Genomic DNA, 5,220 nt, shown 5'->3' with positions numbered 1-5,220 from the left:
CACGTGTCGAGGTTCTGACAGTGTCCCCCCACCCCAGTGGCAGGCTCACTGGGCCAGCTGTGTGCAAATACAGCATCGTGCCCGACTCATGTCACGTCTGTGCCCCAGGGCCTAGCACAGTGCCTAGAACACAGAAGGAATTCACCGAACACATGGGAATAAATAAATAAACCACTCAAATCAGAGAAAGTACTTGAGGATTGCTCTAAACCAGCCCCAAATCAAGAACTTTTTTTTTTTTTTTTTTGGTAAGAACTTTTTGTTGTACTCCAGAATAATGGTTTCCAATGCTAATTTTAAAATGAAATTGGACTATGCTTCATGAGACGTTACTGTGATTCACGTGTTTGCAGACAAATTCAAAGACAGGATAAGATGGAGAAGGATTGAGCAAGTAGAAAAAAATGATAATCATCTTTTAGTTTTATGCCAGCTATGTTGATGAGTCTATTTTGTTTCATGATATTACACAGCAGAGATGCTTTTCACAAATAAAGAGAAATAGAATGATTCTAGGCAGTAAATGAAAATGGGTATTATTTCCTTTAGGCACTCATGGGCTGTCGATTTTTTCTTTTTTTCCTGAAGGGATTCTGATGGTCTAGGGAAGTCAAACTCAAAAGTCTTATCCATGTAGAATTTAAAACACTCCTGAAACTCCACTCATCCATTGTGAAACCTCCCTTTAACTCAAGTCCTACCATCCGCTTTTCTCTATTGCAGCACCCCACGGGCCACAGAGGTGTTCTGGGTAAATGCTCTAACTGAAGAGATCCACAGATCCACAGAGTGTGGTCTGCTCTGGAGGAGCTTGGTCTCGGGATGTTGACATTGACATCTCAGTGCAGGTGTTTCGGAAAGAAAAAACGAGCTGAGTACTCCTTAGATTTACACGCACTAATTAAGTAAAACCAGAAATACATTTAAATGGAAGTTTTCATTAAACAGTATCTTATTTTTTCCATCTCCACGAGTGAATACAGTACCCAGGATGCAGAAGGTATCTTAGGACTTGCTAAGCGGCCTCCAATAGACCTCACTTCTTTGGCGTCAGTAGGACAGAACTCTTTTTCATAGACTGGTGAGTGATAGAACCAGCATCTGATCCAGGTCTTCAGACTCCACGTGTAGACGCAGAAAAGGTATCTGTTGAATGAATGAAGAGTTGACCAGCTGCAAGTTTCCCAGCTTAATTCTAGGCCTTTCTTACTTCTTCCTTTGGATAAGGATCTCTGCTAGGATCATATGGCTTCCATTGGGGTTTAGGGGCCTGTTGGCAAAGGCACCAACTGTCTTGCTTATTTGAGGTCTGCCTCTCATAATGTAATAGAATGGACCCTCTCCCTCCTGGTAGGGGAGTAATTGGGAAACTCTTTAATGTCCCTTAGACATGATAAATTTCGGGTATCGCTGGAGAGTAGCCTATGCTTCCAAAGTTCAGGGCTTAAACACTGAGAGAAAGAAAAGCTGCTCTTCCTTGGTCTTTCTGGGAACACTCAGCTCTAGCACCACTTCCATTTTTTCCACAGAGGGCTATCAATTACTCATGTACCTGCCTCACTCTGGGGTGTTTTAGTAATAAGAAGAAAAGAAAGAAAAATATTTTGAGTGTCTAATAAGCATCAGGCCTCTGCACGCTGGAATTTTACATACATTATCTCATTAATCCTTAGATCTCAATGAGGGCGATATTTGTAAGTCCCTGCTTACTGATAAAGAACCTGAATGTTCCATTAAGTAACTAGTACAAGCTGCTAAGCAGCACAGCTGGGATTCAAATCCAGCACTGCCTGGCCACAAAGCCTCTATTCTTTTCATTCTGCCTTTGCATTTGACCTGTCCTGAAGTTAATTTTGTCATTATTCTAATTGCTCCCAAACTCTCCCCATTCAGAGACCTCAGGTTGCTGCCATCGGTCATGCTTTGTTTGGAGTGAGTCCGGAGTATTTCACTTTATTTTACAAGATAGACCAAATAACATTTGTTCAACTAAATGAACTTTGAAAGACACATTGAAACAGGAAGAATGAGGATGAATTAGGATGAATTAGAAAACATTTAATATTGTTGGCATTTCACAGCCATTGCACAGCAAAGAGAAGAAGGAGAAAAATGCCAGAAAAAAAAATGTTATGATTAAATTTCTCTGATTGGCGAACACTCCATTTTTAATGTTTATGCTGAAACATAAACAAAATGGGGTAGCATTATTACCTGTATAGCAACCATAGTGAGTGGAAGACGGGTGCTCCATTTTACTGCAATCCTGAGGCCACACACCCAGAACATGTGACAAACTGTGCCGTGCAAGTAGCTGGTTGTCTGCAAGAGCTGCTCGCTGAAAAATCGCATCAATCAAAACAAGCTCCCAGAGCTCAAAGTGCTGGAGATATCACAATCATTAAACAGTAATGCAAATAAAAAAGCAATATCTCACCTCATTAGTACTAAATATGTTGTTTATTCTTTCCCCAAGTAAAATGTTTAGAAGCCTGCATAATGAGGGTCTCGTTGACAGAGGTGTGGAATTATGAAGCTGCTAAATCCAGCACGAAGACAGAGTGATAAAATAGATTGGATTTTGCAATAGCAGTGCTCAGAGCAAACTTGGGTGGCTGGATTCCACATTAGCACATTGTTTTGACATTCATGCACTCAGAGATTCTATTTCACTGTGATGGGGGGATGTGACATGTGGGTGGAGAACAGAGTTTGTGGGCTGAAGTCTAAAGCTATAAGCTACAGGCAGAGAAGGAAACTGGATCGATTCTTGAAGTGATGCCTCATTTTCTAATAAGGGTCTTTGCATGAGGAGCACCATGCAAATGGCCTAGAGACATGGTTAAAGCTGATGGTCAGTGAAGGGGCCAAGTTAAACTTGGGAGTGTTTACTTTCTGGAAGAGTCTCTGTGCAAATGTGTCATAATGATCAAAGTCTATCCTTTGAACTTTATCCTCCAGCACACACCAGCATCTAGAAGGCGGTTTAATGTTTGTTCTGAACTGAGCAATTGGCTGTTAGTGTGTGATTCCTGAGATGCCAATGTACCCGAGCTAGGGGATTTATTTTGCATGGGTTCGTGGTCCTCTGTGCCTTACTTAGACTGTCCACTTGGCCATTTCTTTCACAGAGTTAGCTACCCTCGTTCATAACACTCATCGCACCTTGGAGATGCCAATTCAACCACTGGAGTGTGAATAAGAAGATGAGCATAAAAGACTACTGGACTGTTAACTCCTTGAGTGCAACAGCCTTGTCTGATTCTTTCTTGTGCTCCTTGACTGGACAGGGGGCACGGTGCCCTCCAGTACACGATAACTAAGGGCTACATGTCTCAGTGAAAGGGGCACGTATCCCTCCATGTCTCCTTCCAGCTTCACTTGCCTTTTAGTGAAAAACCGATTGAGACCGAGGAGCATTGTCTGAGAAGATTTCTAAAGAGGAGTGTGTGAAAGCAAGGCTGGGAAGCCTTTGTTCTGCTCACACAAGGGTTCCACCTGTGAGCCCGACCTCAAATTCTAGTACCATTCACAGAGCTGTGCACATCACACTAATGAAACAAAGAAGGGGTAGCAGCAAAAGCATCACCAGTGGTCTGTATTTCAAAAGACAATTTTCAATTTTTTTGAAAAAAAATTATGTTTTATTAATGGCCACACCTTTTCAGTCTATGGCTCTTTGGAGATCAGTAAGGAGAAAGTTGAGGCAGGGTGTGTGTTTGTTTGTTTGTTTGTCTTTTTTTTATCCTTATGGACTGACTACTGGATCTTGAAAGTTTTTTTCCAATGGAAAATTCCCTCAGTCTAAGTATCGAACTTCTAGTCTACAAGAGGAACTCATTTCCTATGTATTTGAGTGCCTTTGGTGTGCACTAGAGGGCAGTGACTCCTTGAATGTGTACAGGGGTCCTAAGAAACATTGGGACAAGTGCATCAGTAAAGCTACCATTGGAGTAAGAGGTAGATTTAGACAAAAAGGGGGAAGGGAAGTTAGGAAAAAGCTAAACTTGCTTTCCTTTGAGCGGTTAAGAAGGCAATGCGTTATAGTGGGAGAGGGGAGTCTGGAGCGAGACAAAATTGTGTTTGAATTTTGCCCTGATGCTTAGTAGTTGTGTAGAAGGCCCCATCGATCCCGCTGAGCCTCTCAGTCTCTGCATCTTCAAAATGGGAAAGCTTACACCAGTCATCAGGTTGTTACAAGAATTCAATGAACGTCAAGATTAGCATATTAGCAGCTATTATAATTTAGTTCATCGTTACTACAACTTTTCCCTTGAATATTCAAACTGCTTTGGTGTGCATATTTGAGCACCTCATTTATTTACTTGTTTTCAATTTAGAAGGTGGTTCAGCTGCCAAGGCCTCTGAACATGTGTCCCTAACAAATAACACCATTCTAAAAATAGAGAAAAATTGTGTGCTGTTTCTTGCATTTTAATATGCTGGTATTCCATGCTTTTGCCTAATGAAGCAAGTGTGTGTGTGTATGTGTGTGTGTGTGTGTGTGTGTGTGTGTATCTTATTTGGTTTTGAAAAACACATCGCTGGTTATTGACAGCGTTCCCATGCTTCCTATCCTTTCCTAGCTACTATGCATTTCTTCACGGTTCTTTTTTTTTTTTTTAAATAATAAATTTATTTTTTATTGGTGTTCAATTTGCCAACATACAGAATAACAGCCAGTGCTCATCCCATCAAGTGCCCCCCTCAGTGCCCGTCACCCATTCACCCCCACCCCCCGCCCTCCTCCCCTCCACCCGTAGTTCATTTCCCAGAGTTAGGAGTCTTTATGTTCTGTCTCCCTTTCTGATATTTCCTACACATTTCTTCTCCCTTCCCTTCTATTCCCTTTCACTATTATTTGTATTCCCCAAATGAATTCTGTACAAAGAAGGGTAACATTAGGCAAGTGTATCACCTTTCTGAATCTCAGTTTCTTATCTGAGAAGTACAGGGAGAGCATGAGGTAATGCCTCCCAGTTCTAGAAGAGATACATCCATTTTCATAAGATCGATGATGGTTAAGTTCTGTTAATCATGAAGACATTTGAACAATTCCTAATACTGATATTAAGTTAATTGCTTTATCTCCAAAGTGAGTAGGAAGCCTGGTCAACATAATAAGGAGAAGAATCCAGTAGCATGGCCTTTTAGAGAATCTAGTAGAATCTTTTCCTTCTAAAGAAGAACTGGAAATAAAAATAACTCTCATTATCTAAA

General features: G+C 41.1%; 1 long non-coding RNA gene across 1 annotated transcript; it reads right to left on the bottom strand.

Moving 5' to 3' along the window:
• Positions 1-416: 416 nt before the first annotated feature.
• LOC144300164 (uncharacterized) lies at positions 417-2,563 on the bottom strand. The gene is made up of 3 exons (XR_013366760.1): positions 2,438-2,563; positions 2,215-2,338; positions 417-1,146 (listed from the first exon to the last, which is right to left on the bottom strand). It is a non-coding gene; the product is annotated as an uncharacterized LOC144300164 (long non-coding RNA).
• Between the last annotated feature and the right edge of the window lie 2,657 nt (positions 2,564-5,220).

This window comes from Canis aureus, chromosome 28 (genome assembly GCF_053574225.1).
Source record: "Canis aureus isolate CA01 chromosome 28, VMU_Caureus_v.1.0, whole genome shotgun sequence".
Lineage (NCBI taxonomy): Eukaryota > Metazoa > Chordata > Mammalia > Carnivora > Canidae > Canis > Canis aureus.
This window is presented reverse-complemented; position numbering and strand designations above follow the sequence as displayed.